The sequence below is a fragment of the Ochlerotatus camptorhynchus genome, unplaced genomic scaffold (assembly GCF_037179485.1).
Source record: "Ochlerotatus camptorhynchus isolate MF236.1 unplaced genomic scaffold, CSIRO-AGI_Acam_v1.1 ptg000193l, whole genome shotgun sequence".
Lineage (NCBI taxonomy): Eukaryota > Metazoa > Arthropoda > Insecta > Diptera > Culicidae > Ochlerotatus > Ochlerotatus camptorhynchus.
The window spans coordinates 8763201-8787174 of NW_027040683.1; the positions used below are offsets into that span (position 1 = coordinate 8763201).

The window sequence follows — 23974 nt, forward strand, 5'->3', positions numbered from 1 at the left end:
GTTAAGAAAATTGAATTCTAAGTCAAGTTACCGTGAATTGACCTTGTGGTGTTTCTATCACCTACCAAACCCAGTGACTTTAGATCGAAGAAGAAACAGCTTACCCGTCGTTTCGCACTTCTAACTAAAAAAACACGGGTATGTCAGTAAATCTAATTAGCTACGTAGTAATGGAACATCTTTTCAAGTGGGAATAACACTGATGAAGACTGCACATTGTAGTCGAAATACGTATCTGTCATGGATACCAAAATTATTTAAATGGAATTAAATGGAAGATAACCCTTCTTTGCTGTTTTATTTGCATTCCGCTAACAACCCAATTTCATTACTTCATCTTTTCATGGTTTATGGAACAAAATAAAAAAGTTAGTGTCCAAAACATGAAAAGTATATGTCTAATTTATGGATCATGCCTATATTTTTGAGATTGCAAGCTTGATTTTCTATGGATCACTTTAATTAGTTTAAGGTCCATTGCTGAATGTTTTATGGATCATTTGGAATATGTGTATGGGTAATTCTTACAAATTCAAAAACTCCTCGAGAGAGAGAGGGAGAGTGAACTTCAACGAGAGGATGATTTGACGTGAGGTGCGCTTTGCGAGACTCCGGATGACTTTTTTATTCAACGCAAGAAGATCAGAGTTCACCCAGAGTGAGAGTAAGAGCGTGTGATAGGAAACATGATCATGAATGGCAGCATACCTCACCCTCATTTTATCCTCATTCGCTCACAAGCTCTGAAGCTCAGTGGAATGATTTCACAGTAGGCATTCAACTCCTCAGAAAAATGCTACGCTCGGCTCATTTCAAACTCGCGAGTGAGGCTCCATCAAGCCAGATTGCCAGTTATGGCTATACGTTCATATTATGGTGTGTTCCAATTATGGCATGTGGGAATTACATAGACCAGCATTTCTTAATCTATGGGTCGCGACCCAATGCACAGTGGGGAAAAATCGACCCAAAATCCCATTTAATTAGACGACGCACGGTAGGAGTCCTGCAAAATAGCCTATCTTATGTGAAAAAATTCGAAAAATTCAATGGTGATGGTCCCGTTTAAGGTTGACTTCGGGAAGTGGTCCGTTTTGACCGATTTACCCCTAATTTTTGAAGAAAAATATATTTATCATCCAGAAACTGAACTTGGTGTGTGTGTGTGTGTGTGTTCAATCTAACCCCAACCCTAACAACAATCCTTGATGTAATAATAAGCAAGTTTAGTCCGGGAGTTAGAAAGCGATAGCTCTACTGCAGATTCAGCAACCCATTTCAGAATGCCTGGTAATTCACGTCCATTCCGAAGTTACTTTCACATACAATAAGCCCCGCATGTAAACACTACCGTTATCATATGAATAATGGTACTGCAAACACACTTTCAGATTTCGAAATGTGATGTTTCGAAATCTGGCGCGTATTTAGTAATATATGGAAATATGCATTTATGATTGATTATAAATCAGAAGGATCTCACCAAATTCTGCCTCCGAAAAAGCACCGGTTTGTTCACTCGCGGTAATCGAAAAAAACTTCCGCGTTGTTTTTACAATCGAACACGACATTTTGAATCACACGCGAAGTTTTTCATTTGCACCGAATTTTTGCCTGACAGCTCATTTGCGTGCATCCTCCGGAAGGCAAAACGCCAGCACCAAGAAAAAGAAAAAAAAACGGTAAAACTCTTCTTGGGAGGGAGGCAAAGCACCAAAAAGCAAGCGAAAAGAAAAACCGACCAACGCGACACCACAGCAACACAGCTACTCGAAACAAATTCTTGTCCCAGATTTTTCACGTTAATTACAATATCACTAAACAAACTTCTTAAAACGTGATAGATCTTAATTTACACTTGTCCATACGCGAAAACTAATATTTTTTGATTTGGTACAATTAAAAAATATGTATGTGGAAACAGATGAAATCAGCGCCAGCGAAAACAAAACCAACCGTTCGCGGGCAGAGCCTACTCGGATCTCCCCAGAAACTGAACTTGGTGCGCTTATATTGAGCCAACGTAAACTTTATCCTTGTAAAAAGAGCTGAGGAGTTGAATAGAGCTAGTTTTACTTCGATCAAACGTCAATAAGTGGTCCATTTCAATCATGTAAAAAATATTCGGCTCCGCAAAGCTAACGCATTTGAGCCTTGACAAATAAATGGATTATAAAAAATAAATAAAAAAAGTGGTCAATTTTTCCCGATTTCCCCTGGCCTATAAAAACAAGATTAAAAACTCGGTAAGCAGAATTTGACGGACAACATATTGAACTTTATGCACTTAACTATTGTACAATTACTTAAGGAATCGAATGCTGCGAAGCTCGCCATGTGGCAACCACTGTAAACCCCCATTTCACCCTATATTCCCATCAAACTGAAACAAACTCATATATAATGTGGTTTTATAGATTAGCGTCATTAATATTACACGCACTTGCACTATAGTTGTGTAAAAATGCCCAGAGAATCGAATGGTGATGGTCCCGTCTTGGTCAGATTTCAGTAAATGGTCTATTTTGCCCGATCTCCCTCAAATTAAAAAATATATATATATATATACATATAAATCAAGTGGAAATTTAAATTGGTACTATAATGTATAAACTAAGACAACAAATCAAGAAGACTGGCAACTTTGCCAGAATCCAAGCGACAGATACAATGGCGCTGCGCTTGAGTGAAGGTGGAAGAAACGCATAGCATTTACCTTTGAGCAGCAGATGACGCGATTGTACCAGTCTCATCGCGTTCGTATGAGAAAATGGAAGAGTTGCCAGTCTTCTTGATTTGTTGTCTTTGGTATAAACCCATATGCACTAAATCATCGTAGAATTATCCAAGAAATCAAATCGTGTGAGCCCCGTCTTCTACGATAATTTAGTGCATATAGGTTTATGCATTATAGTACCAATTCAAACATCCACTTGATTTATATGGTTTTTTTTTTTTAATTTGAGGGGAGATCGGGCAAAACAGACCATTTCCTGAAGTCTGACCAAGAAGGGACCATCACCATTTGATTTTCCGGATATTTTAACATAAGTATAGTGCAAGTGCGTGTTATATTAATGACGCTAATCTATAAAACAACATGATATATGAGTTTGTTCCAGTTTGATGGGAATATAGGCTGAAATGGGGTTTTACAGTGGTTGCCACAAAGCGAGCTTCGCAGCATTCGACTCCTTGAATAAGTGTACAATAGTTAAGTGCATAAAGTTCAATTTTTTGTCCGTCAAATTCTGCTTACCGAGTTTTTAATCTTGTTTTTATAGGCCAGGGAAAATCGGGTAAAATTAACCACTAATTGACGTCTGATCGAAGTAAAACTTGCTCCATTCAACTCCTCAGCTCTTTTTACAAGGATAAAATTTACGTTGGCTCAATCTAAGCGCACCAAGTTCAGTTTCTGGATGATAAATATATTTTTCTTGCAAAATTAGGGGTAAATCGGGCAAAACGGACCACTTCCGAAGTCAACCCTAAATGGGACCATCATCATAGGCTGTTTTTCAGGAGTCCTACCGTGCGCCGTCTAATTAAGTGGGATTTTGGGTCGATTTTTCCCCATTGTGCACTGGTGGGTTGCAAAAATTCAGACAAGTTGAACATAGGTTTTTAAATGGCATGCAGAATTTATCTGATTTTCTAATTATGCTGGGATAATCAATTTCGAGAAAATTTTAGCATTATACAGTCTATGCTATTTTGACTTGCTTAGACCTTTTTTACGTTTAATGATTTTTATGAGAGTTTTCATTTTCAGGCTGCTCATAAGATTTGGCGTTTTTAAGAAATTCTAGGTTTTAACCTTGTTTGGCGTTTGTCAGGCCTTTTTAGTGTGTTGACGTTTTCAGGGTTATTTCAGTGTTTTCGAGATTCATTTGAGGATTTTAAAAGAACTTTTAGCGCTTTGAGTCTTTTTTTACAACGATTATGAGGTGGTTTATAATTAGTGTTAATACTACATGATTGGTTTGATACTATTCATGCGTTTGAATAAATCTTTCATTGTTTTAAGATCATTTTCGTACATATGAGGTTGTTTTTAAATTGATTTGTTGGTTTACCACAATTTTGTCGTTTCTAGCTTTTTTATGTTTCTATGAATTTTTATGGACTGTTTTGGCGTTTCATTCCGTTTCAACGCAATGACTTTTTTGGCTTTTTAAATCCATTTCGGAGTTTCTAAGATCATTTTAGCCTTAGAACATCTGCCTTAGCCTTAGAACATCTGCATTTGGTAATTGGAACATACCATAAAAGAAACGTATAGCCGGGTACATCTACCCTACTGGTTTAATAGTATAAAATTTCATACCATTTAATATTAACATAGTTCATGACGTATTGACGAATCACAAAATTGTGGACCAAACATCAATTCTCCCTTAGCTCATTCGGTTAAGCCACATTTACAAAGCAATACCATGCTTGCAGGTGGCTGGGTTCGATTCTCGGTCCGGTCTAGGAATTTTACGGGTTAGAGAATTTCTCGACTTCCCTGAGCATTGAGTATGATTGTACTTGCCACACAATAATACTAATGCAAAAATGGTACAGACATCGAAAGCTCTCAGATAATGACTGTGGAAGTGCATCTAGAACTCTAAGTTGAGAGCACGCAATATGCTAATATGCGATAAGCAATAAGCTTGAAATGCGAGGAAGAAGAAGACATTGGTCCAAACATCCGTATGCCAAATGTCCGTATGTCAAACGGGGTATCGATCTTTCGGGCGCATTCATTGCTGCCACTCGTCCGGAGTAGGTAATTGCATCGTAAATGCCTCTCCTAAATAAAAACAGAACGAAACAAAAACAACGGAACATATGCGGAAGCGGAAATAAATAATACACACCCTTAAGGCTTTAAGGGATCTGTTTTTGTTTGCTTTGTTTTAACGACTTTGATCACACCTCGGTGAAATAAATGTTGAGTAGGTATTCAAATTTGTTTTTTCGCTAATGTTCGTCCTTCATTCCTCTTTGTTTTATTACAGATGCATCAACATCGCTTGGACTCGTAAAGCTTTGGAATTCTCTGCTACTATTGTTCGGGTTTTTACGACTTAGCATCTCATATCAAACTGTGGAGCATCATCGTCATCATCAAGAAGTAAGTTATTTTATTTTTCATCAAGCACCTACTACGCTGATACCATGAATGGATTGCTCCACCTGCTCACCAACCTCTTACCAGCTAGCTATTTATGGCTGTGATTCAGAAGGGGTTGACAAGCTTAGTCTACCTACGGCAACAAAGGGACACTACTATCTGGGCATCATCGCTCTACCAAAAGAGGGGTTTGAATGATGCGACAAGGTCCGCGCTATAGACGGAGAATACAAATGCTAAAAATAGACGTTTTTCTGTTGTCGTTGCTCTGAAGGATGGGTTGGGCTGCAAGTTTTGGAAGACAGTCTTTAATGCAAGGGATGCTCGAAAATTTGGGAAAATCATAGATCTGTTCACTTTCAGATTAATTTATTTATATATTATACTCAAATCACTGGTATCTCTGATCTATCTAAACACTACTCCTGATCAGCATCCGGAAAATCCACCAGTTTCTCGGAGAACTTCATCGGTGGACGTGGACGATGGTGGTGTGGAGGTCTCGGATGTCCTCCATGGTGGGGTGGCTTCGGATGATGATGGTGAGGTGGTTTGTGATGTGGTGGCTTCGAAGGTCTTACCGTCGTTGAAGGTTCTTCGGTGGTCGATTCCTCTGGTGCTGCGGAAGATGAGTCTTCATCTTCCGCCGGTGTTGTGGATTCCGATGCCGCCGGAGTGGTGTCCTCGACGGTGGTACTAGGTGCTTCCGAGGGATCCTGGCTGTGAACCAGAACTAGCGCCCCGAGCAGAAGCAGACCGAGAATTGCGAGTTTCATCTTGCTAGGTGGAATGGTTGTATGTGATGTGACTTACTTTCGTTAAGCTTGCAGCTTTTATACCAAACCTAACGATATGAATGATAAGAATGACACCGTACAAGTGATTTTGTAAACAAATTTGAATAAGGGGAATGCTGATGATTGATACTGTGGCTTTTCCAGTACTTGAGGATCGCGTGGCTTTACCCAAGTACTAGGCAAATGTGGGTAGATTTAAAGTGGCCTTCTTCTTCCCATCAGCGGCAGTAATTGATTTATAAATGCGAAAAACAATTAGGGTAAATGATCGTGGTTCGAACCATTTTTATTGCTTTTCATGGTACCTTGGGAATAATCCAAAGATTTCTAGATAATCAATACGATTATCAACAAGATCTTAGTATATATTGTTTTAACTAGTTCGTTTATTTGGAAGGCTCAATCGCGTTAGTTTTACGGAGCCGATAGTTCATTGGTCTTTGTTTGTAACAAAATTCACTCAATTCTATGTCTAGTAGGAGTTGGGCCGAATACTCGCGGCTTACTCGAGGTTAGAGAGGTACATTGTCGAAGGAGAGGATCAGCGGAGGAGAATGGGGGTTAGGTTTCGTAAGATCATATTCAATTGAAGAACTGCGATTGGTGAAGTGAGCACGGTCTGGAGTGTAACAAGGAAGACACATATCTGACGATATGTAGTGGTGGTAGATTCTCATAAATCGAGATTGTGTGTTCAGCCCAAGAATTTCTTCAAAATTTTCAATTATAAGTGTGTTCGTCACTCCGCATTTGATTAGTATTCTGAGAACGAGCTCCCAAAAACGGTTCTGGAGGGGTGTTACTCCTGCCAGAACCTCGAGACTCAATGCGTTGATTGCATACAGCGAAGAGCAATACGCAGAATTCGTTCCAATTTTATTAGGTGACATTTTCTTGCCGAGGGGAAAGCAGAAAGAGCCGTACTCTAGAAAAGAGAGAATATTTGTTTTATAAAGCGTTATGAGGTCTCCCGGATGAGCACCCCACCATGTGCCGCAAATTGAACGGAGAAAGTTGATCCTCTGTTGACATTTTTGCTTCAAATACGTAATATGGGTATTCCAAGTGCACTTTGAATCAAACCAGACCCCAAGGTACTTGAAAGACAATGATTGAGTAATGTTTCTGACCAAAAGATTAAGATGCATTTGGGCTGGGTACCGCTTTCGAGTAAACACTACCAGTTCAGTTTTCTGCGGCGAGAATTCGATCCCTAGATTCCTAGCCCAAGAAGACAAGTTATCTAAGGAACATTGCAATGGTCCTTGCAAGTCCACGGCATATGGACCTCTTACGGAAACCACACCGTCATCTGCAAGTTGTCTTAGCGTGCATTGTTCTGCCAAACGGTTGTAGCTAATTCTCGAAGTTGTCAGTTGTCCAAGGGAAAAGTTCATTTGCTTTTCTGACAACAAATTGTACATGAAATTATTTAAAATTCCGTAAAGTCCACATCTGTGCAGATTGTCTGACAGAATTTCAATGGAAACTGAATCAAAAGCCCCCTTAATGTCCAAGAATACTGAAGCCAATTGCTCCTTGTGCGCAAAGGCCAGTTGAATATCTGTGGAAAGCAGCGCTAGACAATCGTGTGTTCCTTTGCTCTTGCGGAACCCAAACTGTGTATTTGATAACAAGTTATTTGTTTCGACCCACTGATCGAGTCTCCGAAGGATCATTTTCTCCAACAATTTCCTAATGTACGAAAGCATCGCAATCGGACGGTATGAGTTATGGTCAGACGCTGGTTTGCCTGGTTTTCGAATGGCTATTACTTTGACCTGTCTCCATTCAGGCGGTATAATGTTGTTTTCTAGTAAGGAATTGAATAAGTCTAGCAAGCGTCTTTTAGCGATATCTGGGAGATTTTTCAGAAGATTGAATTTAATCATATCGCTTCCCGGTGAGGAGTTGTTCGATGAAAGAAGAGCCATGGAGAATTCCAGCATTGTGAATGGTCTATCCAGAGAGCTGCTGCTCGGAGACGCTTCTCGAGGAATGTGTTGTGTTGGAACTGAGTCCGGACAGACCTTTTTTTAGCGAAATCGAATATCCATCAGTTGGAGTATTCTTCACTCTCATTAGAAGATGGGCGGTTACGCATGTTCCGAGCCACCCTCCACAAGGTGTTCATTGAGGTTTCTCGTGAGAGTCCCTCGACGAAATTGGGCCAATAACCGTGTTTTTTTGCTTTGATCAATTGTTTCAGCTTTGTCTCAAGCTTTGAATATTCTTCGAAGTATGTGGAGGTTTTGTGTCTACGAAAAGCTTTGAAAGCATTAGATTTTTCTACATACAATTTTGTGCATTCTTCGTCCCATCCAGGTGTGGCTGGTCTCCTTTTGAAGGGCGCACTTGGAACTTTTCTTTTTTGTGCTTCCAGTAAACTTTTTTAAATCAAATCGGCGAGGAATCGATGTTCTTCCAATGGTGGAAGCGTATCTATTGATTCGGCACCGATTGTCACCGCCGTTGCATATTTATGCCAAGCTATGTTCCTTGTAAGAGCAAATGGAACTCGAGATGGTTCTGCAGAGTGAGGGGCACACATGATCGCTACCATGGGGATCATTGATAACCTTCGACAGACAATCCAATGATAGCGATCTTGAACACAAAGATAGGTCGAGTCGGCTTTCTCGAGCCGGAGGTTTTGCTATACGTGTCGCTTCACCAGTGTTCAAAATAGTCAAGATGAAATCGTCGCATAAATCGTAAAAAATAGCCGCTCTATTGTCATCGTATAGATCGCCCCACCCAGTACCATGGGAGTTCATATCACCCAGAATTAATACTGGGGATGGAAACATCGAAACTAGATTCCAGAGTTGACAACAGCTAATGGAGGTTCTTGGTGGAACATAAACTGAAGCTATGCAAAGGTCTTTGTTCTTCACATTTATTTGGCAAGCGACGATTTCGACGCCTGATAGAGCAGGAAGGGAAATTTTGTAGAAAGGGTAGCACTTTTTGATCCCTAAAAGTACTCCTCCATAAAAATCGTCTCTATCCAGGCGTATAATGTTAAAATCGTGGAAGTTGAGTTCTTTATCGGAAGAAAGCCATGTTTCACAGAGAGCAAATATATCACAATCAGAATTCTTAGTATATATGTAGAAAATAACAAAAAATGATTCTAATTGTTCGCTTGGAAGGAAACTATAATGTCTTGTTGACTTATAATTTTTGATGATAGCGAAATAATTATCCTGCCTTGAACTATATATTAACTTGGTTCAAAAACTAAAATATCGAACTATTGATTTCAAAATTTGTTGAAATTAAGGTATTACAAGGGATTAAAACGTACTTGCGATACTAGATGTAGTTTTGTGTTTTCCTTATCCACCTAGAAGTGTGAAATAAACGTGTAAATTTAATTTAGTTCCTGATCAGACTGTTCCAAACACGATAAATTCAGACTTCATTTTACATACCGTTACAGACTTTCTGTAACGTAACTAGTCTGTATACTGTTCTGATCCTTCTTTTCTTGGTGGGCGTTGTTGCGTGACTTGGATTTGTAATCCAATGTATTGTTAAATCAAGTTAAATGTTTATTTTTAAGGTGGAAAATCAATTTTAGGGCGAAGTCAATGTATGAATGTATGAATGTGTAGAATGATACAATATGTAATAAAATATGATTCATTCGGATAGGGTTTGGAGTTGTTAATGTTAATCGCACTTTCATAGTAAAAGAATAATCCATTGTTCCAAACTAAGCTATTCTAATTCGCTTTTTCGGGGCACGTGAAATCTGTGTGTCTGGAGCAACAAGTTGCTTTGTTTTAGCTTTCGTTTCGCAGAGATTTTTTTCCTCTCTGTAGTTGGTTCAATTTCCAGCTGCTTGAGTCTATCCGGAGTCGATTTGATCCGCTCAGTTTCCAATGATAGCTCTTCCTTAGCTTTATGGAACATTTTTTCGCGCTTAGTTCGGGCAATCTCATCAGCTTCACGCTCTTCAGCAGCCTTCTGGTCATCCATCTCTCGTTGCTCTATTTCCTTGATAATCTCGACGTCAGACATTATTCCATAAGACACCTTTAAGCCTTTTCGTAAACAAAGTGTAGCGACGCACAGTGGGGCAGCGAAGCCATTCGCATGGCCAAAACCTCTAGCGCCGTTGGTTTGCTTTCTACAGCGATACAATGTTTTACAAAGTTGCTCAATATTAAAACCGCCATCTTTTGAAAGTTTCATATTAGTTCATTTTTACGCCACATAGGTGGCGCTCGAGTCTATATTTTGAACGGAGCATCCTAGCCGAATGGTTTTTCGAGCAAAGTTGTGTAATTTGAAGTGTTGAGAAATATTGTCCAAGACATCCAAGCTCTATGACTCACATTAGGCGAGATATCAGGCTATTTGGAAAACTAACCTCTAAAATTGCGTTTTTCCATTATTTCACCTATACACGTCAAATGTATAAGGTTTAAACTCTTATAATTATCAAAATGGTTTGACTCATCCAATAAATACCCATTATTTGATATATCATGCTTTATTATAAAGTTAATAACATAAATGTATCAAAAAAATGATGCATAAAAATGTCAATTACTCAAAATATAGCAAAAAGTAGCAGTCAATTTTTTTACAGTGATTAGTGTAGACCTTGTTGGGCAAAATAACGACCACAGTTCAACAGGCAACTGCAGGCATTATCATATAACATCATTTGAATATTGCATATGGTAAATTCTTTCAAATTTGATGAAATTTTGCTTTGTGTGTAAAACATAATAAGATGTTATTGATCTGAATAGATTACACACAATCAGAAGCACAAGCACAGAAGCACGCAGATTCTTCACTAACGCAGCCCAAACAAGTGCAATAACTGGTATTAATGAAGAATTAATCGACCGATGCGATACAATTCTTCGTACGTTGTCTTCCGGATTTTCGATCAACATAACAGCATTTCGAAATTTTGCTGAAGAAACTGCTCGTCTTTATGTTAGCCTTTATAAATGGTATCCAATGCCAGCCTCTGTCCATAATGTTTCAATCCACGGATCGCAAGGAATCCAAATAGTATTGCTTCCAATTGGTATGTTAAGCGTGTATGCTCAGGAAGCCAGAAATAAAGACTTAAGAAAATTTCGGGAACGATACAGTCGCAAAACAAATCGAAAGGACACTATGGAGGACGTTTTTCCACAATGAGATCCATTCCAACGAAAAAATATGGACATTTCAAACCAGCAGTTTTAGAGTCACCAGTACCACCAATGAGATCGAAGTAGGTTCTGCTCGCGAATGGTTGAGTTTCTTGCGAACGATTCCTTTCACGATTTTTACTAGCTTGTCTGTGTAATACTTGAAAAATGAAGATTTTTAGCGGTGGTCGCATTCAATTTATAAAGTTTGCGAATAGTTCTGGTGTTGTGTGTTCCCTCCGGTGTTTTAGACAACATCGATCAGTGGTAGAAGTTCGAGAGAATCTGGCAGACCAGAAATGTGGAGTATCTGAATCTGATTATTGCCGTTTTAACAGCGTGAAAACGAGCAAAAAGTGCTATAATCAGGACATACTAAAGAAAACTTCAAAACCAACTAAGGATGAACTACGGAAGGAAATTGCCGCGTGAAGCACGGAATCATAGAACAGAAGGGAAAGTGCAAACAAATTGGTGAATCAAAAAGTGGTTCGTTTTTCGGCTCAACAAGCAATGTGTTGTGGTACATAGGTGAAAATTCGGTAAGATCGTTCCATTGCATTATTTTATGATTCTTCAATATTGTACAAATATTGACACATTACACACAACTGCACATAGTAACTCGGAGCGTTTGGTACGGTATGTCCACGCATCCTTCCACCCCTGTAGATTCAAGAAATGTTCCCATTCATTTCCAAGAATCATCTTTGCGGCAAATTCAACGCAGTAGGCCTGGCCTTATTAATGTTTATATCATATCTCAGATATGCTGTAAACATCAATTAGACAAGAAAAATGATTAGACCTCATCTAACCTAATCATTTTCCAGGATGCTTTCTCATACTGGCTGCGTTTGTATTAGATTAGATTAGGTTAGGTTAGATTAGGCTAGATTAGATCCTATAGTCACCAGTACCATCAACATTGCTGTCGGATGAAGAAGATTGAAGGTAAATAGGTATAAAAGATTAAGTAACGAAAATAATTTTCATTTCAATTTCAGTGTTCATTTTCGTGCTCCTTTCAAACTCCAGCCCTGCTTGCATTACTTAGCTACAATAATCATGAATAGTGCAGTTTACAGTCCACAATTTAGATCAATAACATCTTATCATGTTTTACACACAAAGCAACATTTCAACAGAATTTAAAGAATTTACCATATGCAGTTTTCAAATGATGTTATATGAAAATGCCTGCAGTTGCCTGTTGATTTGTGGTCGTTATTTTACCCAACAAGGCCTACACTAATCACTGTAAAAAAATTGGCTGCTACTTTTTGCTATATTTTGTGTAATTGACATTTTTATGCATCACTTTTTTGAGATATTTATATTAATAACTTTATAATAAAGCATGATGTATAAAATAATGGGTGTTTATTGGATGAGTCATCGAAGCGTTTTTTTTTTTGTCAGAAGAGTGGAACGATGGGCGAGCGTCTAGAATAAGCTTCTTAAAGAAGTTTCTAAATGAAGCTTCCATATTAAGCTTCTTAAGAATATTATTATAAAATCTTTTGCCTGTCGCTTCGCACCTCTACCTAAAATACACGGGCACATCGAAGTAGATATGCAGTGGAGCCATTTTTCAAGGTTTATGGATCAAAATTTAAAAACAATAATGTCCTTAACATGAATAATATACGTCTAATTTATGGATCATGCCTATATTTTTAAGTGCGCAAACTTGTTTTTTTATGGATCACTTTCTTTAGTTTAAGGTTCATTGTTGAATGTTTTATGGATCAATTGCAATATGTTTATGGGTAATTCGTAAAATTTGAATGTTCATGCTTTAGAAATTTAGCGTTACATTTTTACAATTGTATTGTCCGAACAACTAGATTCCCTGTAGGGTGAAGTTAAGTCTCTTAAGGAGGAGCAGTCTCAACTGAAGAAAAATGTGGACACACAGCACGGGAAACAACGAACTACTTCTGATACAGTTAATCTACTGGAATTGGAAGTCGATCGTCTCAACAGAGCCACCATTTAAAAAAAACGCTATCATTCTAGGAATTCCCATGAAGAAACGAATCAGTGCGAAGATTGTACAGAAAATTGCTGATACTATTGGATGACATCTGCCCGATGGTGATATGTGGTGATATTGTGGAATCGAAACGTCTCATAAGCAAAAACCCACACAACGAAGCAAAATTGCCGCCCATCAAGTTTCTTTCTGTGAAGAGCTGTTCAAAGAAGAATTCTTCAACAACAACAAAAAAGGTACGGTCAGCTCAAATCGTCGACAGGCAAAATAATCTTGAGTGATGAGCTCCCTACGTACAGATTAAAGCTGTTCAAAGAGGATCGAGAAGTACAGGATCAGTTGGACATCAAATTCGTTTGGCCAGGGCGAAATGGAGTGATTCTCACTAGGAAGGACGAAGGTTAAAAAATCAAAGCAATTCGGAGCCACAAGGATGTGGAAAAAACTACGGAAGAGCATGAAGAGGAAACTCAATAACTCCGACAGCAGCCGTTTAGGTCCATTGTTATCCAACGGATAGCCGTCGTCGAAACGTTAGTAGTTATTTTGCGGGGTGCTACGTTTAAATACTATCTGATCATTAAGCTCGATTCAAAGTAAATCTGGACGCACGGTTTAATACACCACCGCCCCCCTGGTGGTTGGAACAAAAAACGTTTGACAGGCATTTGTTGATGTTTCATTGACGAAGAAATTGGTGAAAAGTTTTTCTCGATTGATCGACGCATCCCGAATCATGTAATCAAACGGTACAATGATACTCTGAGTGTGGATAGAGCAGAGCGCATCTATCATAAAAGTGGCACTAGGGACAAAGAGCTGAGGAGAAAGGTGTTGAGGTACGTGAAAAGCAACCCAGGTGTCTCCATAAGTGATTTGGTAAAGAAATACGATTCAAACTTTTCCCCCGTGCGTAACATCCTTTCAAGAGAAGGATATAAGTCTTTTTGTTCCAGTAAACATCCGAATCACTCCCTGAAACAAAATTTAGTGGCTAAAAAGCGAGTACAATTACTGTACGAACGAGTTTTGACGAAATTTGATGGCTGTATTTTCAAGGATAACGAAACATATGTCAAAATGGATTATAAACAAATCCCCGGACGAAAAGTTTACCTGGAAACTGGTCGTGGGGGTGTCCCTTCCAGGTATATATTTGTTTTTGCTGATAAGTTTGCTCGGAAACTAATTATTTGGCAAGGAATCTGCAGTTGTGGCCTTAAAACCAAGGTTTTCATCACATCTCACACAATGACGTCGAAGGTTTACATTAAAGAGTGTCTGAAAAAGCAGATTTTACCCTTCATTCGGCAGCACAAGACCAACGTTATGTTTTGGCCGGATCTAGCCAGCTGCCACTACTCTAAGGAGGTACTAGAATGGTATGCTGCAAACAATGTTAATTTCGTCGCCAAAGAGATTAATCCTCCGAATTGCCGCCCTGAGTTCAGACCGAACAAAAAATATTGGGCAATTGTCAAGCGAAAACTTCGAGGATGTTTCATCACATCCACCTAAAACTTCGATCAATAGAAAAAATATAGATGTTCACGCAGTTTACAGATCTCCTGCATTTGATGCTAGCATACAACCTGTTTTTCACTAATACAAACGTAGCGAGACCTTTTAGCAGCTAAATTCTGGATCACGTTGTGTGTACTGAGTGTTTAGCCAGTACAACTGTGAATGGAACAATTGATACTGATTTAAGCGATCATTGTTTAATCGTTTCAACATTGAAATCAACTTGCTCGACGATTACAAAAGATCTGCAAAAGCAAATTGTTAACCATAGACATTTGAATGAAATATTCATATCATCATTAAATGAGTCACCATCCACTATGGCAGCATGTGACAAACTGCTCCGCGTAATAGACTTGTATAAGGTGCATCTTACACAGTGTACACGGACGACCACGGTACGGGAAAAGGATATTGTCCATGGATGACCGATGATTTGTGGGAACTTACCCGTAATAAAGATAATCTGTTGAAAATGAGCAGGCAGAACCCCGAGGATGCAAACTCCAGTCAATGTTTAACACATGTGTCAAATTTGCTGCGCAGAAAAAAGGCACCATGCAAACGTAATTAATGAAAATCTTCTAGCAAGCAGTAACCAGAGAGATGCCTGGAAGATCGTAAACAATGCACTGGGAAAAGGTCATGATCGGAGTCAGATAACGACCATCCATGAGGGAGACACAAAAATCACTGATATGACACGTATCTGTTCATCCTTCAACTACTTGTTTTGTTATATTGGGAGCAATTTGGCTTCAACGATTCACATCAATCGTGATATTCAGCGATTGGGCACAGCAAACCAGCGTTGCCAGATTGTTTTCTAACTTATCGGTATCAAATGTTTAAAAAAAATCAGTATTTATCGGTGTATACTATTTTAATTAATTTTACATTTTTGCCGTTTTGAAGGCGAAAATTAAAACTTGTCAAAGAAATGCTTTACAAGAGAAGTCGGAAACAATATCCTGAAATTTTTTTAAAAAGCTTTTGCAGGAAGTCGAAAAAATTTCCAGAGAAATAATTAAGAAGCTCTTCTGGAGGAAGTTTGAACAAAATTCTAATAGAAGTCGAAAATACATCCTGGATATAGTCCAAAACAAATATAAAGAAACTTCAGGCAAAAATAAATCCAGAGGAATCCAGAAAAGAATAGGAAACAATGAAAAAAGCTCTAACAAAGATTGCTACATCGGAAACAATAAAGAATTCCTGGAGTAGCCAATTCCAGGGGAAGCCAGAAGAAGCTCAGAAAAACCTTCCAATAGAAGCCGGAAAAAACCTACGGAGAATATCGTCTGGAGAAATATCCAGAAGAAGACAAAAAAAAACTTCTGGGAGTTTAATTGAACTTCCTGGAGAATATGGAGGAAACTTCCTGGAGGCGCTGTAAGAAACTTCCTAAGGTAGATTGCATGAAATTTCTGGAAAAATTTGGAAGGCATACGAAACAGTCGGAAGAAACTTCAAGGAGTATTTGGGGAAAAAAATCCGGAAGGAAGAGATCTCTTTAGTTCTTTATCCAGCAATTTTCCTAATATTCATAAAACATCCCTGAAGACCCCGCAATATCCCTGAAGTTTTCGGAACATTCCGGAAATACACTTCGAAATATCCCATAATTCCTCGGAACTCCTTGAAAGTTCTTGCCATTTTCCTGAAGTTAATGGCGCTGTTTTGAAGTTCTCTGATCATTATTGAAGTACTGGGAAACCACACGAAACTCTCTTATCTTCTTTGAAGGTCTCTTGACTTTCTTGAAGATGTCAAGACTTCTTAGTGCTCTCAGAATTTTCTTAAAATTCATGGAACATCACCTTTTTTATTAAAGTTCTCGAAACTGCCATTATTAAGCACGGATCTTCCTTTAAATTGTTCTCACAACTTTCTAATGTCCATATTACTGTTACTCCCCTTAAGTTTTAAAATTTTGTATGAACCTCTTTCATGAACTTTGCTGATGTTTTTGGAAATTCCCCAAGTTTTCCGGAACGCATTTAAAGCTTCAGAAACTCCCTTGACAACCCTTGATCGGTTCTGATATTCTCAACAAATGGAACTGTCATGAAAACCATTATATTTCCGTGAAGTTTCCCAGATTCTCGAATTTTAACAGAACTTACCCTTACAAATCTTTAAGCTTACCCATAACTTCTGAAAAGTTACTGAAGTTTCCCTGAACCGCAATAAAACTGTGGAAGCATCTTGAAGCTCCGCGGATGTTGGAAAACTAAACTAGCGGGAGAAAACAGAAGAACCTTTCGAGCGAAGCCAGAAGAAGCTTCCAAAGGGAGTCGAAATAACTTTCCGGTAGGAATAGAAAAATAACTTACGGGGCAAAATTAAAATTTTGATGGACCTATATGTTCACTGAATAAAAGTATTTCCCGATTCCCAGGAATTACTGAGATGAACCATCAGCTGTTTCTCGATTCCTGGTTAGTTAAAAACGGCGAGGAAATGGAAACATTAAATAGTCGAAAGAGTATCAACCATAAGATATTTTTAGGAACGAATATTTTTTGAGCAGGCTCAAAGAATTTGAGATATTCAAAAAGATTAAAGTCTCTCACAATAGTTTCCTCTTACACTTCAGCGTGGGCAGACAATCATCATTTTGAATTTTCAAAAAATCGGTATTAATCGGTATAAAATCTCATAAATCGGTATTCTGAGCATCCTTATCTGTATACCGGTATCAAGTTCGAAAATCGGTATAAATACCGATAAATCGGTACATCTGGAAACGCTGCAGCAAACCTACAACCAACCTCTAGGTAAAGGGTGTATTCGTTAAAAATGGCTCACTAGAAATCTTCTGTAGCTATTGAACCGTATGAGTAAAAAACCAGAAAATTTAAGTAAATCTTATTCATAGCGTATTGGTTACATCCGTCAAATTTTTATAGTTATTCATACAGCAGGTCCAGTCATGTCGTCGAAACACTGTGCACTTACAACCAAAATCCAGAGGCGTCCCACCGATGGATCGCTAAAAAGATTGAAATTGCTAATACAACTGTGTCTCGTGTGATAAGAACCTTCAAGGAGCGTCTGAGTGCCCGAAGGACGGAAGGGAGTGGTCGTAAAAGTGATCCTATGGACAGTGAAATGGCCAGGAAAGTGGTGCAACAGTTCAAGAGCCGTCTAAACATGTCAATTCGAAATGTCGCTAAAAAGTCCAAGGTGTCCGTCTGTTTTATCGAGCCAACGGAATTCAATTTTGTGCCAAAAGATATGAACCCACCAAATTCCCCGGACCTTCGCACAATTGAAAAATTCTGGGCAATTATGAAGACGGAACTTCGCAAACATCCCAAAACTAATAAAGCAGAGCTGGAGTTGAAGAAAATTTGGGTAAAAACAACAAAAATACTGGGAAAATCGGTTATATAAAATTTGACGGGTGGAGAAAAAAGGAAGCTGCGGGCATTCGGGATGGGAGACAAAATTGAATAAAACAATTTTTTTAATCATTACTCATTAGAAATTATTCATTCCCGAAAAATGTCAAGAAAATCCGATAATCGGTTTAGTTTTGGTGAGTAAATATGTGTGTGCCATTTTTATCGAATACACCCTTTATTTCAATCCGGCTACAGTCAATGAAATCATAAAAATCAACTGCACCGAAAAAAGTTTTTATATAGTTTCCATTGGGAACGCACATGATATTCTTCCAATAACAAAATTAATGACTTTTATCTGAAATTCACGTAACATTTATATGATCACATGAATTCCATGTGATAAATCACATAAATTTCATTGGACACATAAGGTTCATGTGATTTTGTAGTGCGATTCCCAATTATGAGATCACATGAAAGTTATGTGAAATTCTAATGGATATTTTTCATTGGAAATGTGATTTATTTTTTGAGTGTGGGCCTGACAAAATACCCCCTAAACTTTGTGAAACAACAACATCACATTTTCACGCCATTACTAACCGACATGTTTAATGAAACTATACTAACTGGAAACTATCCGGATTGCTTAAAATTGCTCGCGTGGTTCCGATGTTCAAATCTGGCGATACGAAAGATCTGAATAACTGCCGTCTGATCTCATGCTTATCCATCCTCAATAAGATTATTTACAAACTGCTTGTAAAAAGGATCAACGACTATGTGAACCGCTACAAACTAATATACGCCCATCAGTACGGGTTTCGCGAAGTCTATAGCACACCCAGTGCTACTTGTGATCTTGTGGAGGATATATACGGTTCGTTGGATAACAGTTACCTGGCTGATACCCTGTCTCTGATTCTTTAAAAAGCGTTCGATACAATAGACCATAGTATTTTGGTACAAAAACTTGAGCTTCTTGGAAAACGATCCTTAAGCCTTATTGGAGAGTTATCTCAATAACCGTCAACAGTATGTAGCAGTTGGAGAACCTCGGAGTGAATTGTGTCATATAGCCACTGGGGTACCACAAGGCAGCAACCTAGGACCTGTTTTGTTCTTGTTGTTTATAAACGACATATCAAACCTTCAACTTAAGGGGAAACTTCATCATTTTGCTGATGATACATCTGCGTTCTATGAAAGATTCAGCTGTGAAGCAATTCAGGAACAATTCAAACACGATCTACTGCTTCTACAAGACTTCTTCAATTCGAACCTACTTTCACTTAATTTGAGCAAAACGAAATACAAGCCGTTTCACTCATCTCACCGACTAGCGCTTCCTTATTCAACACTGTCTGGAACACGCAAAAATTGGTCAACTTCAAATTGGTGTTCTGTTAAAAATACATAAAAAAAAAACTTTAAATGCTGCATTTGGAAGTGGAGTGTATATACAATGGTTGCTATGATGAGTTTTCACCGTTTGCTCTCCAGTTTTCAAAATGACGTCTAAGCAAAAGGAGCAGCGTGTCAAAATTTTGCTCCTGCAGCAAGAGAATCCGACGTTCTTACACGCCAAGTAGGCAAAATTGCTGGATGTGGCCAAATTGACCGTCACAAACGTTTTAAAAGTGTTGGGGGAGCGTCTGTCGACCACCAGGAAGCCTGGAAGCGGCGGCAATCGTAATCCGGACGTGGCAGCGACGACGAAGAACGTGGCGGAGAAATATAAGCGGAATCCTAACCTCTCCATCCGGGACGTCGCTGGCAAGCTCAATGTCTCCCATACCACTGTGCAGCGGGCCAAGAAACGAGCCGGGTTGTCGACGTTTAAGAAGGTGAAGGTGGCGAACCAAGATCACAAACAAAACACGTCAGCAAAGCAGCGGTCCCGAAAGCTGTATACGAATCTGCTCACAAAGTTCGACTGTATCGTCATGGACGACGAAACTTATGTGAAGGCGGATTTCAAGCAGCTTCCGGGACAGGAGTTTTATACCGCATCAGGAAAAGGGAAGGTGGCTGAAATTTTCAAAACCATCAAACTATCGAAGTTCCCGAAAAAATATCTTGTCTGGCTGGTCATTTGCAAGTGTGGTCTAAAAAGCGGCATTTTCAACCATCAATCAAGAGGTCTACGTCCAGGAGTGCCTGGAAGAGCGGCTGCTACCATTCCTAAAGCAACATAATAGACCTGTGCTGTTCTGGCCGGACTTGGTGAAAAAGGCAATCGAGTGGTACGATGCGATTAACGTGGTTGTGGTACCCAAAGACCACAACCCTCCCAACAGCCCAGAACTCCACCCTATCGAACGGTATTGGGCCTTGGTGAAACGGAATCCCAACAAAGCTAATAAATCCATGGAAAACGAGCAGCAGTTTAAATCTAACTGGGGTTCGGCGGCGAATAATGTTGATGAGACTACTGTGCAAAATTTAATGGAAGGGGTTAAACGGAAGACACGGCAGTTCGGATTTGGCAAACCAAAAGAATAAACGAACATTTTTTCCATTAAATATATGAATTGAAAGAAAAATAAGAAGATTTCTGTGATATGAATTTTGACTGAAAGAAACGATTTTTTGTGTCGACCAATTTTTGCGCGTTCCAGTCTTTACGTGGTCAAACCATAGAGGAAGTAGCTGAGTATCCTTTTCTGGGGCTTACGTTGGATTCCACGATTAGTTGGTCCGAATCAACACATCAACCAACTTAAAGGAAAGCTTAGCTAATTATGTGAGCTACTGAAAAAAAATCTCCACGTTTATCCCGAGTATCAGGTTAATGAAACTATAATTCTCACTAATCCATTCAAGGTTTGTGATTTGGGGCACTGCCAGTAAGTCTCGACTGAAGGAACTGCAAGTAAGACAGAACCGTTGACTCAAATTAGTTTCGAACAAGCCGTACCTATTCCCAACTGCATCGCTTTCCATGGAGCCCTGCAACTCAAACCTGCCGATTAGAGCCATGCATGAGATGGTTTTTGTGCACCAAATACTTTCAACATCGTCCATACATCACAACATGTCCATAAGAACCCAAATAGGGATAAGCGGCACCGGTGGTGTAGTGGTAAGCGTGATTACCTCTCACCCCAGCAGGCCTGGGTTCAATCCCAGTCGGCGCCGCCGGGATGTTCTGAGGCATAACATCTCTGATCACGCCTTCCTTTGGATGGGAAGTAAAGCCATTGGTCCCCGATTCATGAGTTGATGTGTCGATAGGTAGGGTCCAGGTGTGGGAGCTGCCTCCCTGGCGTTGGTAGTATTGGTGCGGTAGCGGAAAACAAGATCGACGGAAAACAAATCAAGGGAAAAGAAATCACCGAAAATTAACGATTCTAGATAATTGCAACTATTCTATGAAATTCTAACCATGGATCAGTAGTTCTTCTATAGGTATAAACTTGCTTTTAACAATTTTTAATTCTTTAAATTTGTCGAACCTCTTAACGGAATCCCTTTATGAAGAGCTTTGAATGTGTTGGTTTATTTCCTTTAAATTCCGTTATAATTGCTTATCTTTTGACAGATACGCGTATTTCGTCTACTACTTGCAGACTTCATCAGTGCCAAGTGGTGTTGGGTGCATGGCACTAATGAAGTCTGCAAGTAGTAGACGAAATACGCGTATCTGTCAAAAGATAAGCAATTATAACGGAATTTAAAGAAAATGAACCAACACACTCAAAGCTCTTCATTTTTTAATTACCTATCTTGAGGCAAAGTTTCATCCAAATCAAACATGGCATTTTTTTTTTAAATTGACTTTAAATTTGAAAAATTGTTTTTTTTTTCAATGAAGGTATCTAATGGTTTTTTTTTTCAGTATTTTATTTTCGATAAATTTGACAATTTTTTAAAAGTCATCCATACAACACATTTTTGTAGGAGTTGTCATTTTTCCATAATACTTTTTTTGCAAAAATCGGCAAAAAAAAGTTTGGCCCTTTTCAAAGGTTAGTCCAGATAAAATTTGGTAAAACTAAGTATATGCAAAATGGCTTATTTAGTCAAGGTCCACACATCCAGAAAGTTTCATTGAAATCTGAGAGGGTACTGCCAGCTCCGAAGACGATTTGGCGCGAAATGCGTCATTTATCAAAAATTCTGAGAATTCGTTCAGAATTTTCCAAAATATCCATAGAATTTTTCAAAATTTGGTGTTAGGGTGGCAATCAAAAAAAATAACCATCAAATTACATGAACTACTCTTGATGTCGGACTTGAACCAATTTGTCAAAAACCCCAAACTGAAAAAACATCTTTCAATTATTGATCATAGAAATACGTATGCCCTGATACGTAAAAAATCAGGAATCTGGAAGATTTTCAGTAAATAAAAAAAAACTTAAGTAATTACCATGATCGTGGATTTGGAACAGATTTCAAAATTTTTTTAGCTTCGTTGGCTTAGAGAAAATTTTAACATCTTCGATTAAAATATATAGTTTTGCAAGATCCCGGAAACCAAAAACAAATCCTTAAATTCTGGGGAAAATTTGTGACATTTAAGACTTAACATGCCCAAATAAACAACAAAAATCTGTCAGTTTAGTCGGTTAAGGATCTGCTATAAAGCGAGGTACGATTCCCGGTCAGGTCTAGGAATTTGTTTTTGTTAGGAAAATCGGCTGTGGGACAACAGGTCAAAAGACAAATGGCCTTTTTTTGACCTTATGCCTTGCGACTGTTTTGTCATAGATTCGGATCTTAATTAACAACTGTGGAAGTGCTTAAAACCAGAACAAAGAGGTGAGAGAGTAATGTGATCACCAACTAACGCAGTGCAGTCTAGAAAGGAAAAATTTACTTCCCAGCCCATTACCAATGCCACTTGAATACTATCAGAAGACAGTGAAGCACTTGAAACCGACAGACTTTCGGTCGCGTGAGCACGTCAAGTACTGGAAACACCCCAGCAATTCAATTGTGTTGACAAAATCATTCATGCAACTTCGTCAATGTGCTATCCCAATCGGTTATATATAAAGTTCACAGCCTCGCAATGGACAAACCACATCACTTGCAGCCATCTCACCTTCAAGATGAAACTCGCAATCTTCGGTCTACTTCTGCTAGGCGCAGTGGTTTTGGTGCACAGCCAGGATCCATCGGAGTCAGCTAGTACCACCGTTGAAGACACCACTGCGGCGCCAGAATCCACAACACCGGAGGACTCATCATCGCCTGCACCAGAGGAATCGACCACCGAAGAGCAGGAACCGGAGCCTTCAACGACGGTAAGACCTCCGAAGCCACCGCATCACAAACCACCTCATCATCCGAAGCCACCGCATCATGGAGGCCATCCAAAACCACCACACCACCCCCGACCGCGTCCACCTGTAATGTTTTCCGGAGTTCCATTGGATTTGATGAATACAGTGACTGCAGAGGAGGAGTGATGCAAATTGGACTGAGAGCCCATAGTAAAAATATAATTGACTTGAGATGAATAAATAAATATTCAAAAGCAAACAATTTGTTTTGGATTCCTAAAATCCGACCACCCCTGGTACAAGCTTTGTATAACGAGATCTGGTGTCGATAATTATCGAAACTCTATACCGTGCAGGACCGAAATCCGTACAAGATCGAAAAATGGGCGATTTGTATGAAGTTGTACCGATTTCAGTCCCGCTCTGTAAAACCAACGTAATCTCCAGGTACGAATCGACGAGAAAGGCTAGTGCCAGTGAAGGAAGGTGACCTCCCACTGATGGTAATGGCTTCCCAAAATAGAAATCCATTCGTGAAACATGAATAAAATTGAATTAAAGAGAGCCCAGCGTCATCAGTCCGACGATAGAAAAAAAAAAACATAATGCAAAGCTGTAAACATCAAGCCTTCCCACGTCGACAACCCAACCCTGGCACGGGACTGGTCAGAACAGATGGACGATCTGTCCGTCTATATTCCATTCACCGTAAAAGCTTGTTCCCCGAGCGAGACTCTCATGGTGTGCTGGTGAATGAATAAAATTTACGATTTC

The 23974-nt window shown here is 39.1% G+C and overlaps 1 protein-coding gene across 1 annotated transcript in view; it reads left to right on the forward strand.

Moving 5' to 3' along the window:
* The window catches only part of LOC135702540 (uncharacterized), a 733060-nt gene that overhangs the window by 493007 nt on the left and 216079 nt on the right, over positions 1–23974 (forward strand). Inside the window, exon 2 of the mRNA XM_065223619.1 lies at positions 5013–5128. The gene's annotated coding sequence lies outside the window, so the exon portion shown is untranslated. The remainder of the gene's footprint in view (positions 1–5012; positions 5129–23974) is intronic.